Source organism: Podarcis gaigeae (assembly GCF_964106915.1).
Source record: "Podarcis gaigeae genome assembly, chromosome: 12".
Taxonomy (NCBI): domain Eukaryota; kingdom Metazoa; phylum Chordata; class Lepidosauria; order Squamata; family Lacertidae; genus Podarcis; species Podarcis gaigeae.
Genome location: NC_139688.1, coordinates 49,518,082 through 49,535,484, shown reverse-complemented (window position 1 = coordinate 49,535,484; position 17,403 = coordinate 49,518,082). Strand labels below are relative to the sequence as shown.

Sequence of the window (17,403 nt, the reverse complement as noted above, 5' to 3'; positions counted from 1 at the left end):
AGAGCTGTGGCCTTCTTAAATGCAGTAACTCGATAGTGTGACCTGGGAGTTTGATGGGTGTGGGTGTGGGTGTGGCTGGAATGTGGTTTGTTTGGTTGTTGTTGTTGTGTTGCTTTTGTTGTTTTTAAGGGATGGCATCCAATTTCGTTGCACTTGTGCAATGTTGCACTTGTGTAATGACAATAAAGAATCTATCTATCTATCTATCTATCTGCACAGTAAGGAACTGTTTGGAGATATACAAAGATACACAAAGCAGGAAAGATAGATGCTTTTCAGACTGATATGAAAGTAGCATAGCCCTTGTGGAAATAGCCACCAAGTACAACAGAGTCTTCAAAATCATCAACAGGAGAAAGAGGTTTGTGAAAGAGCAATTGATTAACTGCTCAAACATTTTTGGAGTCATCTCTTCTCACTGCTGCCCCAAGGCCCTAATTTATTGATTTTCTATGTTATTCTTGACTTTCTATATTCTCTGTCAGCCGTTCCTTGAAACCAGTCATAGCTTCCTTCTATGGTGTGCCTTTCTTTTTAAAAGTTATGTCAGCCTTACTCAACCTGCCCCGCCTCTCATATTTTGGACTACAACTCCCATCAGTCTAGTCAGCATGGTCAGTGGTGAGGGATGCTAAGAATTGTAGTCAAAATATCCAGAGGGCACCAGCTGGGAAAAGCTGGGTTATATAATTTCATGTAGAGACAAGCAAGCTTTCTCAATAAAAAAAGTGAGAGCTTTTTATTTTTATTTTGCTTTGTAAGGTCCTGTGCCACAATCCCCCAGAAAGTTTTTCCGAACAAGCCCCATTGAAATGATTGGTAGTTGTGTAAGAACATGGTGTTATTATTCAGTGGAGACTGCTCTGGATAACTTAACCGTTTGCTTCTAGATGTGGAAGAGCCTTGGCCAAGCCACATTGTCTCATAGTTGAGGATTTCAATCTTTTCAAATTCCTAGATGAAACAACCTGATACTGGACCAATCTGTAGACTGGAACTTAGCTATCTCCCTGGTTTCGCACATCTCTCAATGTTCTTGGCAGTATAAACATATCAAAGCATGCATTTAAACATTGCTTTTAAGAGAAAAATAATACATTTTGAGAGGTGTGGTTTAAAAAAAAATATTGATGTGGAGAAAGAATGAGCAAAAATATGTGAAGCTGTAAAGGATCACCGAAAGACAGATTTCCCTCAATTAACCTTGTGCTCAGTGTGGGCAGTATTTGATCTGCAACATAGGCATATGTTGCAGGCAATCACAATACAGATAGTAAATGAACTTGCAAATTGAAAGTGTTTTATAAAGGATAAATAGAAGAAGCACCACTTTCACTTTATTCATTTAACGCATTGATGTCATTTGGAAGAATCTGGTTTTTCAAGACTGGTGATGTTTCATTATTGTTGTTTTTTCCTCCATCCCTCCCACCCTCCCATCCCAGTCCTCTGCTACTTCATATTAAATTGGTAGATTTATTGGCTCTGGTGAAGTATAGGTAGATTTATTGGCTACTGTTCCAGTAACTCTGAATAACAGACTGATTCCCTCCCCACAGCCGCCTCTTCTCCCTTCTCCCCCTACACAAATGTGCCCTCCATTGGGAAGAGGAAGGTTATGGCCAGTACTCACCATGAAGTTGTTACATTAAGTGTCACACTTTCAACACCAGCCACAACAAAAGAGGTGCCTGTACTGCGTATCCTTGAGTACCCCCTGAAAAAAAAGAGAACTGGTTATGATGAGCCTATCAGAAGCAATGCTACACTACAGCCTCTGAAGATGCTTCTGCACTTTGGCTTCTGAATCCAAGCTCCCCAACACAACTGTGCATGGAGTTAGAGCCAGGAGATTTATACTTCAAGACAAAACGCGAAACAAAAACTCAGCATCAGCAAACTGTTGTGAGCCAGGCAGCAGCTATACCCCCACAGGGGTCTCTTGAAGAGAAACAATTTTCCATCTAAGCTACTGAAGAGCAAAGGCGAAAGGAAGCAAACAATTCGTTGAAGTTCTGGTGTCCAGCAGGGATTGCGATGTGAGCCGTACACTGACAAAAGTTGAAAGTCTTTATTTTATTTTAATCATACCAATGGGCGATGTTCAACAGTATCATTTTATTTTATTTTACTACCAGTTCAAGAGATACTATAGTCAACATTTTTAAAAAATCTTACTGAAACCATTTTGAAGTCCATCTTCTGGGTATGTGCTGAATATACTCTGAATGGTGAATAATCATTTCTGCACCACGGAGCTCTAAATTCTGTGGAAATGTTACTGCAGGGATCACCAGACCACTTGCCTGTGCATGAGTGCGCACACTTTGTTTTTCAATTAAATTAGGTCCTCCTGAATTTGCATGATTTTACACAGGGTCCTTCCATACCCACCCCACCCTCAAATACCATGAAATTAATGCTTGCTTTGGAAGACACAGTTAAAATTGTAAATCTGGTGCTTGCTAGCTCCACAAAAATATTGATCTAAGACATGGATCATCATGCAACTTCATGATTTGTACAGAAAATGACAACAAAACCACCAATATATCACAGAATGCACCTGATGTTTCGAAGGCATCCCTTGTGAAAATTATGAGGATCCATAAGGCTCTGTGTCTCAAATCTACGTTTTTGTATCACAACACCACTAGAAAGTGCCAGATCAATGATTTTTTACAGTTCAGTCAATGGAGACATATGTTATGTGTATTTTGATTGGGGGCAGGAGGAAACCTGTGAAAAAATACACAATTTCAAGAAGTACCATTTTACTGGAGCAATGTGCATGCACTTATCTCTCTTTCTTGCACATCATTCTCCACCTCTCCCCCTGACACCCACAGCTGTCCTTTGTCCACTGTCTTGTTCTCTATCCCTGCCCCCCCAGTCTCCCAGATAACTCCTTTAAACTTCCGGTCTTCTCAGTTGCTCTGTTCAGCTATGCAGGTGCTTATCAGAGCTTTGAAAAGCATACAGGGCTGCATACAGAGAAGGCACCATTTTTCCAACTTCCCCATTCAGCTCCCCTTTTCAAGAGAAGAAGAAGAAGGGTTTGGATTTGATATCCCGCTTTATCACTACAGAAGGAGTCTCAAAGCAGCTAACATTCTCCTTTCCCTTCCTCCCCCACAACAAACACTCTGTGAGGTGAGTGGGGCTGAGAGACTTTAAAGAAGTGTGACTAGCCCAAGGTCATCCAGCAGCTGCATGTGGAGGAGCAGAGTCGCAAATCTGGTTCACCAGATTACGAGTCTACTGCTCTTAACCACCCTCACTACTTCATGACAACGTAGACAGTAAATGAAAAGCTCCAGAGGCTTTTCAGGTGAAGTACTCAAGGACATTACAGCAACCACAGGCACCACCTTGACAATCCCATATGTGATGTTTGCTTGGTTTGGTTTTTCTTTTCTAGCTTTAATGCCTGGCTTTTGCTGAAATAGAACAATTGTGCCATGATAGATATAGCAAGGAAGTTGTCCTGTCTTCTCCTGGATTGGAGTCCCAGTGGAGCCCAACTTGAAGCCAGGATACTCATTGGAGGTGTACCATCTGAAAGAGCAGGGAGAGGACAAGGCATGTCCAGTAGTGTAGTTGAATCTAGTGGTAACATCAAACCCATTCATTCGTTCTAGGTAGCTGCTGTCCTATGCAGGGCAGGGCAAAAGATAGCTTGTTCAGGACCCTGGAGAGCTCCCTAGGGCTAGTGTTGCCTTAGCAGCATGCTGGAGCCTTTTTATAGCTGGCTGGTCATATACTTGGGAGTCCACCCCCTGCAAGGAGCTGTCTGTTCATTTAAAAGGTCTGTTCTGCTCTGCAGCACTGGCTCCTAAGCAAGGAGGTAATGATGGGTGCATTGGAGGGGTATCCTCTGAAACAGAGGGGTGTGACTAGACCACATTTTTTGGCTTGGATGGTTTGAGAGAGGGGAGGGTTGATGACTCCACAGGTGGTGCCTCCTCTAACTCTGAGGATGCCTTTTAGCCTGATGGAGGATCACGACCAGAAAACATTCCAGAAGTGAGTAATGGTGACAGTCCAGTGCAATGGCAACAAGGCCATTAGATGAAAAGGGGCAGGGAGCTGTGCAGGGCGACCTTGATTACTCCTATTTCTTACTCCAGTGCATTCTTAATTTTCTGTGTTCTCAGCAGGCACATTCCAGCAAACTACCAAAGTACACCGATGCCAGAAACTAAAAGGAAGAGTCATGATTTTTCACCAGAATCTATACTGCATAGCATAAACAGAGGACATTCAGTCACAAGTGGATTTTAACCCATTTAATTAAACGGGTAAAAACAGAAGCCAGATTCACGTGTCCTTCATTTCCTTGTTATTGTCAGCATGTAGCCTTAACCCAAGCTATCTACAATTTGGATTTGTTTATTTGCCACAGGACTCTCTGGCTTCTTTTGGAGCTAGCCATCTTTAACCTTGACTTTATTTTAAGGTATCCCTGCCCGTACGGGCCAGTCGTGTCCGACTCTAGGGTTGTGCGCCCATCTCACTTAAGAGGCCAGGGGCCAGCGCTGTCTGGAGACACTTCCGGGTCACGTGGCCAGCGTGACAAAGCTGCTCTGGCGAGCCAGCGCAGCACACGGAAACGCCGTTTACCTTCCCGCTATAAAGCGGTACCTATTTATCTACTTGCACTTAAGGGTGCTTTCGAACTGCTAGGTGGGCAGGAACTGGGACCGAAGATGGGAGCTCACCCCGTCGCGGGGATTCGAACCGCCGACCATGCGATCGGCAAGTCCTAGGCACTGAGGTTTTACCCACAGCGCCACCTGCCTCCTAACTGCCATCTGTATCCGTGAGCTATGTAGGTGCAGAAATGGCAAGGCTCTGTTGAACTAGGACTCAAGCAAGGGTAGCCACGTGGTGCCCTCCAGATGTTGTTGAACTACGACTCCCATCTCCCCAACTGTTGACCAGCTGACAAGGATTGATGGGACCTGGGAGTCCAACAACATCAGGAGGATACCATGCATTGGTGGACTCCAGTATTTTGTGCTTTGTCGAACTATATAAGGGGCTGGTTGGTCCTTGATGCATGGTGGCTGGGCACTGATGAGTGGGCACCAGGAGAAGTGGGGTTGGAGACTGACTTGGAAGAAGGGAACAGTGAAGTAGGGGAACCTATAACAGCCAAGAGACGAGAGTCAGAGGCTAAAGAAGCTGCAGGATTGGAAGGTGTCAGGCTTGGGGAATTCTCTCCTTCCCCCTTACCATCAAGGATCAAGGAAGAAACAAGAAAGTTCGTATTTATGGTTTTATTCAGTTCTTGTGTTGCAAGACAAAGAATCCATTCCTAACTCCATAGTGACGTTGCTCACTCTGAGCTCCTCCCCTCCTTTCCCCAGCAATTGTCCTTGCCTCGGGAATCAGTTGTCATTGAGCCCTTTGCTCTTGAATTCTGATTGAGCGACGAGTATGATGGGATGGTGGTGTTTCTATGCTTTCTTTGCTTTCCAAGGACCTCTCTGCTGGCAGTTCTCCCCCTTCTTCTCCTAACAGCTCATAACTTGGCAGCTCCGCTTTCTGCTGTAATTCAATCCTGTTTCTCTCTTCTCCTGAAACTACTGGGGAAGGGGGGGGCGATTCCCCCCACCCCTCCTCCTCTGAGGGAAGCAGAGGAGAGGGAGGGGGCGTTCCCCAGCCCTGACAGAGGGTGAATAATAGGTGGAGGAGAAAGGAGAGAGAGGTCAGGCTGCTGTAGAGTCATGGGCTTCCACCACTCCTCCTCCTGTCCTCACGTCTCCTGGGAGCAGGCAAGGATTGAAGTGGAAGGAGCAGGAGCAGGTCATGCACAGACAAAGTCTTAGACTGTTTGCACGCAGCTTGGCTTGGGAAATTACATAAGCTGAGGTCAGAGCTTTATTGCAGCAACTGCCTCATCTGGTTCACACCTAGGAGTAGCTAAGAGACTTTGGTCTGGTGGACTTGCCTTTCCCTAACTTTTAGGTTTACATTTGACAATAAAGAATCAATTCCTCACTTTGGACATTCTGTGCCTGACAGTCCAGTGAAAAACCACCGGAGAATTCCTGTAACTCTGGTACCTTCGGCCTGGATAAGAAATAAACCTTGAACAAAGATGATGTTCCTGAAAGAAGACTACTACTTCCATTAGTAAGCAGGGACAACAGCAGAGCTTAGCTCGAATGGAGATAAACTGTTGTTGTTGTTTGTGCTTGACCTTTATTACTCTGTACAGCAACTCTTTATACAATAAGTGCATTTATTACTAGAAGAATGCGAACAGTTAGGACTGGATTTATCATTTGGTCTCTTGACACCATGTGGCTAACTTAGTTAAAACCTTGTACAATGGCAGTATATTGAAATAGGATAATGTGGACATGGTTACAGTAGCAAAGACGTCTTTGCGATTTTCTAATGAATTACTGTAGCATGTGATTTAGAAATCCTGCTAAGAATGTGTTCTTGGCAGCATTTGGTGAAACTTGTTGCGTTTCACTTATAAATTACAATTTTTAACAGAAAAGGTTTTGTATTGGGTAGAGGAAATGATTTCTCATTCCATGAAGAGGTTAGTAGAGGGTGAAAGCGATCCTGAGACCTATGCTTTATAATATTTAATGCAGTCTTAAGGAAAACATTTTCTGAATAAGAGAATGTGAATATATTTCATTTAATTTCCTTAAATAGTAAAAAAAATTGTCTTTGTTCCTATGCATTAATTATAGTTGAGGTTATATGTAAGAATACTGTTAGGATTCAATTTCTGTTATCAACTGTTTTCTTAAAACCTTTTTCTATTCCTCTACCCCTAGATTACCCAGATCTTTATGAAATGCTTCTTTTGATTGTACATCTGTAAATTAGTGTTTTAAATACTTCAATCAACAGCTCTTGATAAAGAGAGTCGTTGCAGTTGTATATAAATCCCAACACATGAAACTGACAGTACAATAATCTGTATCAAATATTCAGCAATCAAATAATTTCCTCATTAAATGAATATATGGACCTGTATGGCCTTTAAAAATCAAACAACCCCCCAACCTGAAAAAAACAACCAATAAGTCACTAATAGCAGATCCCCCAGCCTCAAAATTGTAGTAAATGAATGATTTATGTCACTTTGCTAAAGTGGCATTTTTGGTAGGTAGGTCTCTGCTAATTTTTATTTAATTTGGCTTAGTAAAGGCCACTTACAACTTTGCAGTCTTTGTATAATATATTGTCCTATCTTGATCTGTGCTACACTTAGACAGATGGATCATAGTTCCTCTTGTCTTTGTCATTGTCCAAGTCCACTTCTACCACCACATCTTTCAGATCTTTCTCTCGCTCTCTCTCTGTTTCAGCGTGGTCCATCAGTTTTCACAAACATCATCTCTTTCTGTCTACCTATTATTCTTCAATATCACATGGCTGTCACTTTGAAGTCCCTCAAGGATAAAAATGCCATAGCTGTCACTACACAGAAAAATGCTGTCGTAATCTTGGTGTAGCGAAATGGCTAAAAACGAGGTGGCCGCAAACCTTGCTTTACAGAAGAGAGTCCTCTGTTTTGAAGGCATCTACTGTTTGAAGAGCTGCGCTGTCCAAGACTGGTACAAAAATAGCAAGGGCCTTGGAAGCTGCCCAACTCCAGTTAGCACCTAGAAAGCCAGACTGAGCAGTCGCACAAATCACCTAGTCATTAGATAATGGTTTTGTGTGATCCTAGCAAAAGGCCAAGAAGCGGCACAAATTCTCAAAGAAATTGGCATCGTTATTGGCATTCACCACTCCTAGACGGCAAATTGTATATTCTTTCTGTTTTCCCAGGAGTTAAGGCTGACTACCCTTTAAAACCTTTGGTGATTTCCCTTTTAGTTGCAGCCAGACTGGTTGCAACACAGGGATGTTTCTGTTATTAATGTGGACTGTTGGTGTAACCCCCTCCGCCCCCCCAAACCCCCACCTTTCTCAGAAAAATTAACCCATCATTTTCAGATTTCGAAGGGAATGGCTAAAGCCAGGGGTCAGCAACATTTTTCAGCCATGGGCCAGTCCACAATCCCTCAGACCATGTGATGGGCCGGACTATATTTTGGAAAAAAATATGAACAAATTCCTATGCCCCACAAATAACCCAGAGATGCATTTTAAATAAAAAGACACATTCTACTCATGTAAAAACACACTAATTCCCAGACCATCCACAGGCCGGATTGAGAAGGCGATTGGGCCGGATCCAGCCCCTGGGCCTTAGGTTGCTTACCCCTGTGCTAAACCAATGGACTGCCACTTGGAGGGCTTTTGTGATGCACGTGAACACAGGAAGCTACTTATCCCTTTTGAATATATATATATATAAATCTTTATTAGTTGCTTTCGTAGATTTTCACGGGTACAGGAATGCAGGTTTTGGTGTCCTCGGGTGTCTTCCCGTGTAAAAGTTGGGGTGTCTAGGCGACGTTTCGACGAGGTCTCACTCATCATCCCCAGAGAAAAATCATCCAGATGCCCCAAACTCTACGGCCTCCCCAAGATACACAAAGAAGGAACACCACTCAGACCAATAGTCAGCTCCATAGGCTCACCTCTACAAAATCTCGCTAAATTTCTCGCCAAGCAACTTCAGCCCTATGCAGAATCCATCTCTTCACACGTACCAAACTCCTTCCAGTTCATAGAAACAATAAAGAAGCAAAACCTACATCCTAATGACCTACTTGTGAGCTTCGATGTTGTATCTCTCTTCACACAAGTGCCCATTAATGAAGCCTTGACAGCTATTCAAAACAAATACAATCCCCCCGAATACATCTTGGACCTGACCAACCACTGCCTAACCAACACGTACTTCATCCACAATGGACAAAGATACAAACAGATAGAAGGAGCACCTATGGGATCACCCCTCTCACCGGTCATCGCAAACCTGTACATGGAACACTTTGAAACCAATGCTTTAGACAAGTCAGAACACAAACCCAAACTTTGGCTCAGATATGTTGACGACACCTTTGTAATTTGGCCACACGGGAAGGAAAAACTGGATAGCTTCCTCACACATCTCAACAACTTACACCCCAAAATACAATTCACTATGGAAATAGAAGCCAACAACCAACTTCCCTTCCTTGACGTCCTAATCTACAAAAAACCTGATGGCTCCCTAGGACACACTATCTACCAGAAAAAAACACACACCAACCGCTACTTACATGCACAATCACACCACCACCCTGCACAAATAAACTCCGTAGCCAAGACTCTCATCTCCAGAACCAAACGCCTGGCTGACAAAGACCACTTGACAACTGAGTTACAGAATCTCTCAAATGTGTTAATTGCCAATGGATACCAGCAAAACAGGATTACGAAGCTAATCCAAAAGGAAACACCCCCCAAATGATTGATTGGTTTATTACGGCCATTGGCCCATATCTAAAAACAATACATCAAAATTTATCCATAAACAATACAATTTAAACAGTTCCAAGTTAAAACACCCCTATAAAACCAATTTTACTTCAATTTAGTAAACTATACACAATAAGCTCCCTCTATGTCAACCGCAATTCAAATACCTCAGATTTTGGGGGATATGCGTCTTAGTTCTGGCACTTATTGATGGTTCTTAAGTTTGGCTAAGCTGTCAGAGTCATACAGTGATCCATTTCTCCTCTTATGAAATAAGACATTAATCAGGTATCTAGCGACTGCAAGGGATCTACTTGAGTCTTCGTCGTTTAATAAGTATATTATTTGGGCTTCCTGAGGTCTGTCAGCTATTCTCGATAAATATGGGGCCAAAAACTTGGACCGTGAAGCCGAATGTATAGGACAACAGAAGATTATATGATATAATGATTCTGTAGATCCACTTTTACAGTCACAGAGGAGTGAGATCTGTCCGTTGGAGAGTCTGTTACCCAACACATTTGATGGGAAAACATTGAATCTAGCCTTTATAAAGGCGTACCTGTGCATCACCACAGATAAGGTAGTTAAATAAGATGGAAGCTTTGTTGGTGGTGTTAAGCCAAGGTTTATCGGCGAACAGGTGCCACCACCTGTCGCAATATTAAATTGTAAATCCATCTCCTCTAATTTGTGAGTTATAATTCTCTTGGCAGAAATTAAATCCAATTTTAGTAGTTCAGATGGAGATAGTCCTAAGGACACAAGTTTCCCATGTATTATTTTTGCCCAAGGGCTAGGGAAGTCGTCTCTCCAGAGACACTGTATCAAGTGGAGATTTGGAAGTTTATGCCATAATGCCAACCAGTAACAGAGGATGCATTTCCATAATGTGGTTTCTAGAGATGTAACATTTAGTTCGAGACGTATAGCAGTATTGCCTACACACCTGGGTAATTTTAGCAACCTTCTTAGCAGCTGGTTTTGGATTACCTCCAATTGGGTTAGATTAACAAAGGACCCCCATATTGGAATTGCATATGCTATTGTTGCAATCACCTTTGCCTTGAAAACTTTTAACACTGATGGAATATGGAAAGCCCCATCTGAAAAGAAAAAACGCAGTAGCGCAAAGGAAAGGGCTTTTGCTCTATTTAATACATATGCCAGATGGACCTTCCAGCCCATGTTGTGTTGGAGAAGGACTCCCAAGTATTGAAATTTAAAGACTTGGTCAATGGCTTTTCCGTCTATTCTCCAATTATAGGTTTTTCGACTCTTGGTGAAAATTAGAACTTTGGACTTGGCATGATTAATTGTAAGAAAATTTGATTTGCAGTAAGCATCAAAAATTTTCAGTGCCCTCCTAAGGCCTACTCTTGAGAAAGATAGGATCACTGCGTCGTCTGCGTAGAGTAGAAGGGGGCAACGATATTGGGCAAGGCGGGGGGCATGGATCGTTTCTTGAGAATCTATCAGAGGCGCCCTCATATCACTTATAAATAGATTAAAAAGGGTCGGAGCAAGGATACATCCTTGACGGACACCTCTATTGATGGTTACTGAATTTGAGAGGTCGCCGGCCGGAGTGATTCTCACCCTTGCGGCTGATCCGTCATGCAATTTAATTATTAGCCACAAAAGTCTTTTGTCTATTCCCCATTGTGCTAATTTTCCCCAAAGTAATCCCCTGGGGATGCTGTCAAAAGCGGCCTTTAAATCAATAAAGGCTGCACAAAGTTGGCCTCTATTTGGGGCGGAATATTTCCGGGCAAGGTGGTATAAAACTAAGACATGGTCAACCGCAGACTGATTCGGTCTAAAACCAGCCTGTTCAGGCCCAATCAGGTTGTTCTCTTCGGCCCACTTAGTAAGCTTAGTTAACAAGAACCGTGCATATATTTTCCCAATTATTGACAATAAACTGATATTCCTGTAATTTCCCGGGTCATCTGTCGAGCCCTTTTTATGAATTGGAATAATAATCGCATCCTTCCATATTCTTGGAACCTTCCCACTGTTGTTTACGGCATCAAAAGTAACGGCCAGGATTTTCGCCCACCAGTGTGCATGAAGTTTTATAGCTTCCGCCGGGACTAGGTCGGGACCGGGGGCTTTTCCAACTTTGAGATTGGAAATGAGTCCGTGGATTTCCTCCGGGTCAGTGGGTGGCCAAAGAGGGAGCTGCTCATAGAATCCATCGATTTTATTAATATTAAGGTCTGGTAAGGCAAAATAGTTCCTTAGAAATGATTCCCAAACTGGGGCAGGAATAACGGTTAGTGGGTAACTTTTAGATTTTCTGTTAACCAACAGCCAGAATTTTCGGGAATTACGGGTATTTGAGGCAGCTATAAGTGCATGCCAGCGGTTCAGTTGCCATTCCTGTTTGGCCTTTTTTTGCACATATTTGTAAGCTGATTTTGCCTGATAGTACTCCTTGGGAAGCATAGTCGCCCCTGAGGATTTGTAATCATTATAAATAGCACAAAGATGTTGTTTGGCTTCTTTGCAATTACGGTTAAACCACAGTGCACCTGTCTTGGAGTGGGCCCGATTTACCTGGTGGGTTGGGACAGTAAAGAATGACGTGAGGTCATTCGACAGATTGGCAAATAGATTAATAGTTTGATCGTGTTCATATGAGGTTATGTCAAGGGCTGAATAGGTTTGTACGATCTCCTGCTGAAAAAATTGAGAATATTTTTGAGCCTGCGTTACAGACCACTTTATACCCTTCACTCGTAATGCCGTATTAATGCCCTCTACCGGGTTTTCTGTGTTAGTGTCTAATTGAGTTGGATGACTGTACTCGTCCCCGTGCCAGTCTAGGTCAAACATAGCAGCAAGTGGAAGGTGGTCACTGAACTGAACATTGTCAATCTTAAAAGAGAGAGCTTTCGGCATCAGATCACTCGAGGCTAAAAGGTAATCTAGTACACTGTTTGATTTTATGCCTAGGTGGGTATACTCCCCCGGTATATCGGGAGGGCAGCAACCATTCAGGGGTACTAGGTTTAAGCGAATAGCCATTTGGTAAAGAAGTACTCCCGCCTCGTTTACTTTAGAGTCTTTTGAGGTTCTCCTCACGGCGTGTCTCAAATCATAGTTGTCGAGGCATGGAGCAGACCACCATTTAGCTTTAGTTAAATCGACCCAATTTGCTGCTATGCGTGCGTTAAAGTCACCCCCAATTAAGGATTGGCTATTGGGATATTTAACTCGGCATGATACTAAATGATCTTCTAATATTTCCCATCTATCATGCAGTTCAAGGGACGAACCCCCTGGCGGGAGGTAGACATTGGAGATTAGCAGTGATACTTCCCCCCCCCCCGACATCAACCCGGATAAAGCATAGGGGGGAGCAGTCGAAACTAATGAAAATTTGAAATGGAGCTTCAGTGAGATACCTATTACTAGACCACCTTTCGGCCGTCCTCCTTTCTGGGAGGGGCAAGCTGGAAGAGATAGAAGGTCGAATCCGTTTATAACAATTTCACCCTCCTCCCAAGTTTCTTGCAATAGAATGATATGAAACGAATTGATATACGACTGGAATTCTGGGTCACATTTTTTCCTACGCCAGCCAGCGATGTTCCAACAGAGGATCGATATTGGTGGTTTTTTGGGTTGACCGGCTAACCGTCATTTAAATTCTTGTGGGAAGCTCTTATGCAGCAAGGACGCTCCCTTAAAGAAGTCCGTTATTTTCCTTTGCTGAGGGTTGACGTCCTGGTGTGGTGAGTCTTTTGCTCTGGTGCGCGCCGGTTGTGGTGGGTCTTTTGCTCTGGTGCGAGTCGGTTGTGGCACGATCAAGTCGCAAGGGCCAGACTTTTTGGGGGGCAGAAAAGAGTTAGCATCCTGGTGAGTAGAGATAATATTTGGCGATTTTAGCTGTCGGGCCCAACTAGGCTCTGAAGAGGCTCCTGCCAAGTCCGCTGGAGCCGTCCTCTTTGGGGATCTAACCGAAACACTTGTGATCATTTGATTTATATGTCCTGCTGGGTCTTCAGTCCACTCTGTGTTGACTCTCGACACTTTAGTGTCTTCCTCACGTAATTTTTGGATTTTTGGTGGAGAAGCCTGAGTTGGAGTGGCCACTACTGTCTCAGGTCGTGGATGGTCTTCGATGTATGTTGATTCCAAGTCTGGCATGGAGGGGTGCAGGGGCGACGATTTATCCAGGGGAGTGTTATCCTGAGATTCATTCTTTGATCGGTTAATCTCAGAGGGAACAGATAAGTCTATTAAAAGCAGGGATGAGTTACCAGTGTGAAGGGGAGGAGAAGAGTCTGCCTCCAGCAGTGAGACCTTCCCATCCAATGCCGATGGCACCTTATATGCTGGATATTGGGGGATTGTTGTTTCCACCTCCATGGGGCATGGCACCGCTAAGTTAGAGTGGGTATTATTCATAGTAACTCTGTTGCAGGCGATACTTAGGAGCTGAAGTTTAAGTGAGTCCAGCCTATTTATAATTTCTTGTTGTTCCATCGCTGGTAACTCTCCAAAGGAGGCGATAAGCTCTCTTTCCTCCTGGGGTGTCAAAGAGTTACTGGCACAATCATAGTGTTTAGTTGTAGGAGTGGGGGTACTATGGGTCTGGCCCCGACATGAGGTGTACAGCTCAGCCCTCTTTTGTGGTTCAGGATGGGAAGGTTGTACCGTCTCCTTGATTAATCTCTCCGATAGGAGGGGTCTAATTATGGAGTCCATGAAAACTCTCGTTGGAAAAATGCCAAGACTATTCAAAAACACTTTTTGCTGAATAAGAAGAGAGGGGATTTTTGCAGAGCGGAAAGCCAGCATTATTCTCTGATATCTGTTCTGGCGGACTAAGGGAAGCACAGCACAAAGATCTATTTGTGATGTCTCGAGTTTTAGAAGCCATCTGAGGTGCTCTTTAGACCCATGTAGCGTTGTCCAACTTAGGTCCCTTTCCCAGAAGGTTAGGGAAATCTTCCTTGGATGTAGAATCAGGGATTGGCGATTCAGTGCGGGGTTGAGATTGTATTTGCAGTTCTTCATACAATCAGTGTTTGGTGGAGCTTCCTGTCGGCGCAATGGAACATCTACTGCCCCATCTTGGGCTGTCTGTGCCGGCTGGTCATCCAGTTTTTGCTGAAGGCTATGCAGCTGAGAGGATAGGCCGTCAATTCTCTTAAATATACAGTTTAGAGTTCTAATTATTAGATGGAGTTGCTCGCATCCTGTGCAGACCAATTCGGCTACCAACTCCTCCTTCGGATAGGGACCATCCCCATTTGTGTTACCATTAGCGTTTCCAATTTGTAACGTCTCAGGGGCCTCATCTTCTGATGTTGTTTCAAGGGCAGTTAGAGGATCGAAACGATTTTGAGTTGCTATTGAGTAGGTACATTCCTCGGGGCCTCTCCCTCCTTTAGGTGAACCCTTTCTTAATTGCTTAGGCCTCGGAGAGGATAATGCCTCGTCAGAGTCTCTTGGACGTTTTCCATGACCCATAAGTCAATTTTGCAGGAGAACCGTCGTGGGCACTGTGCTGGGGAGCTCCTTAAATCCTTTAGTCTTCCTCACAAGAATACTACCACTTCCAGGAGAGTGGTGCCATAAAATTACTCACAGTAAGGCAGTTAGTTCAAGCCTCTTCCTTCCCCTCTTCCTTGTTCCTAGGATTTTCGAGACAGCTCGGTTCCAGCAGTCGGGCAAAATTCACTTCGTAGTATGCAATAAACTAAAAGCTAAAGGAAAGAGCTGGTCGACAGGGCAGAGGATTTATGCCCAGGAGAACCTTTCACTTATCTCTCCCAGTTAGGGAGGCGGCGGCAGCCATGGCGGCAAGTCCGGCGTCAGTGCAACCCAGATAAAAAGAAAAACAAAGATAACACAAGCAGCGGGATACTAAAAAATACTAAAAGACAGCCAGCACAGCCAGCAGATCATTAAAACTCACGGATAAAAACAAGGGAGGATAAAAACCACTTAAAACCACTTAAAAACTCTGATAAGGGTAAGCGAAATTACTCGGAAACTACCTTCGCCGCCATGTTGGATCCTCCCTCCCAGGTGGGAGTTCGAAACACCCCCCAAAAACCAAGACACAGAAGAAAACAATGGCATGGCCCTCCTTCCTTATATCAAGGGCACTACAGATAAAATTAGCGAAATCCTCCATAAACACAATATCAAAACTGCCTTTTGCACCAACCAAAAAATAGCCAATATCCTCAGAAACCCCAAGGATAAAATCCAGTTGGAAAACCAAGGGATCTATGAAATACCCTGCAAAGTCTGCCCAGCCACGTACATTGGACAAACAAACAGACGAATAAATGCACGTATCGCAGAACACAAGAATGCCGTCAAAAAAGAAGAAAAAACTTCCTCTCTTTTCCAACACATGAAAGAAACAGGACACGAAATTAATTTTGCAGATTCCAAATTGCTCTTTAACACGGAACATCACCACAAGAGAATAATCATGGAAGCCATCGAGATAGAGAAACACCCTCACAACATGAACAAGCGTGACGACACATCCCGCTTGCCAGACATCTGGAAATTAGCCCTCCCCACAAAAACTGACACCAGATCCAGAGGCACACAGAACGCCAACACCAATCAACCACACCAGACCCAAACCCAGACCCTCTCCACAGATGAACTACTGACACCATCCAGTAGCCAATCCATGGTGGCACCTCCGGATGCTGCACCCCCCTGCAATCCCTACACAGATCTGGCTGACACAAGCCACAAAACCACAGCTCGCCCCTATACACGAAGCCAAGCCAAAGCACAACTAAGTGCAATACAGCCATCTTCTCAGGAAAACTCTTCACAAAGTTCAAGAGGTCAAGACACAAAGACTTTAGCAACTAATCCACACCTAATGACCCACCTAAGTGGTACTCAGGATATCACTCAAGAAATCACTCAAGGTATCTCTCAAGTAATTAAGGAACAAAAGAAGAAAAGGCACACTAGCCTGGGAACTTCCTCTCTGCCCAGAACATTGGAGGCTAGACACCACACCCCCTCTACAGTATTTATAGGAACTCAAACATTGAGATCCCGCTCTGTTCCAGTAACAAGAAGCCGAAAGCACCAGCCTGAAGATGACGAGTGAGACCTCGTCGAAACGTCGCCTAGACACCCCAACTTTTACACGGGAAGACACCCGAGGACACCAAAACCTGCATCTTTATTAGTTTAAAATACAATCATACAGTAAATCTAAGTATAACAAAATTAAGCACAAAAGAGAGAAAAAGAGAGAGAGAAAGGGATTCGTCACCTCAAAAAGGTCAAAAAAAGGTTTAAATATGACAAAAAAGAAAAAAAGACAAAAGAACCACATATTTATACAACGTCATGTTATACTTACCTTTACTGTATGATTGTATTTTAAACTAATAAAGATTTATATTTAAAAATAAAAAAGGAAGCTACTTATCCCATTGAAGTATCTTTATTTGGCAATGTCTATGAAATACAACACTGTTTGACTGATTGGCCCAATCTTGCCTTCTTCACCCCAGTCTGTTTAATAAGACAACATTCGTCCTCTTCATTTATTGCCTCCTTCTCTGTATTGTACTAACCTTGGCTTTTCCAAAAAGCCATTCCAGTGACAGTTTTGTATTCCGTTTCTATTTAAATTATAATTTCCAAATTACCAAAATTTCAAGTTATGCAAATTTTATGCAAATCTGCACCCTTGTCTATCCTCTTCCTTGGTGACGCATTTCTTTTTCTTTTTTGTGATGCCTAAGTGTCCTCCCTAGCTAAGAGTATGAAGTAGTATGAGCCAGAAAATCCCTGTTTTGAAACCTCTCAAATGTGGAAAAAATTCAAAAGGAAAAAAATCACTTTTTTGGTTTTTTGTTTCTTAATCCTGTGCCATGGCTGATTTTGCTAGAAATAGTCTACCCGCCTCTAGTTTTTGTCTGGGTTCTTTCAATTCCATCCGACCTATATTAAGTACTGTACTAATAATTCTGTCCATGTATGCTATTATTGTGAGGA

At 43.3% G+C, this 17,403-nt stretch overlaps 1 long non-coding RNA gene across 2 annotated transcripts; it reads left to right on the top strand.

Moving 5' to 3' along the window:
* The first annotated feature begins 1,667 nt into the window (after nt 1-1,667).
* Nucleotides 1,668-4,313, top strand: LOC310828490. 2 transcript variants are annotated; one of them, XR_014556959.1, is made up of 3 exons: nt 1,668-2,046; nt 3,422-3,582; nt 4,161-4,313. It is a non-coding gene; the product is annotated as an uncharacterized lncRNA (long non-coding RNA). The 2 variants fall into 2 exon arrangements; XR_014556960.1 differs by having other exon boundaries at nt 4,158-4,313.
* The last annotated feature ends 13,090 nt before the right edge of the window (nt 4,314-17,403 follow it).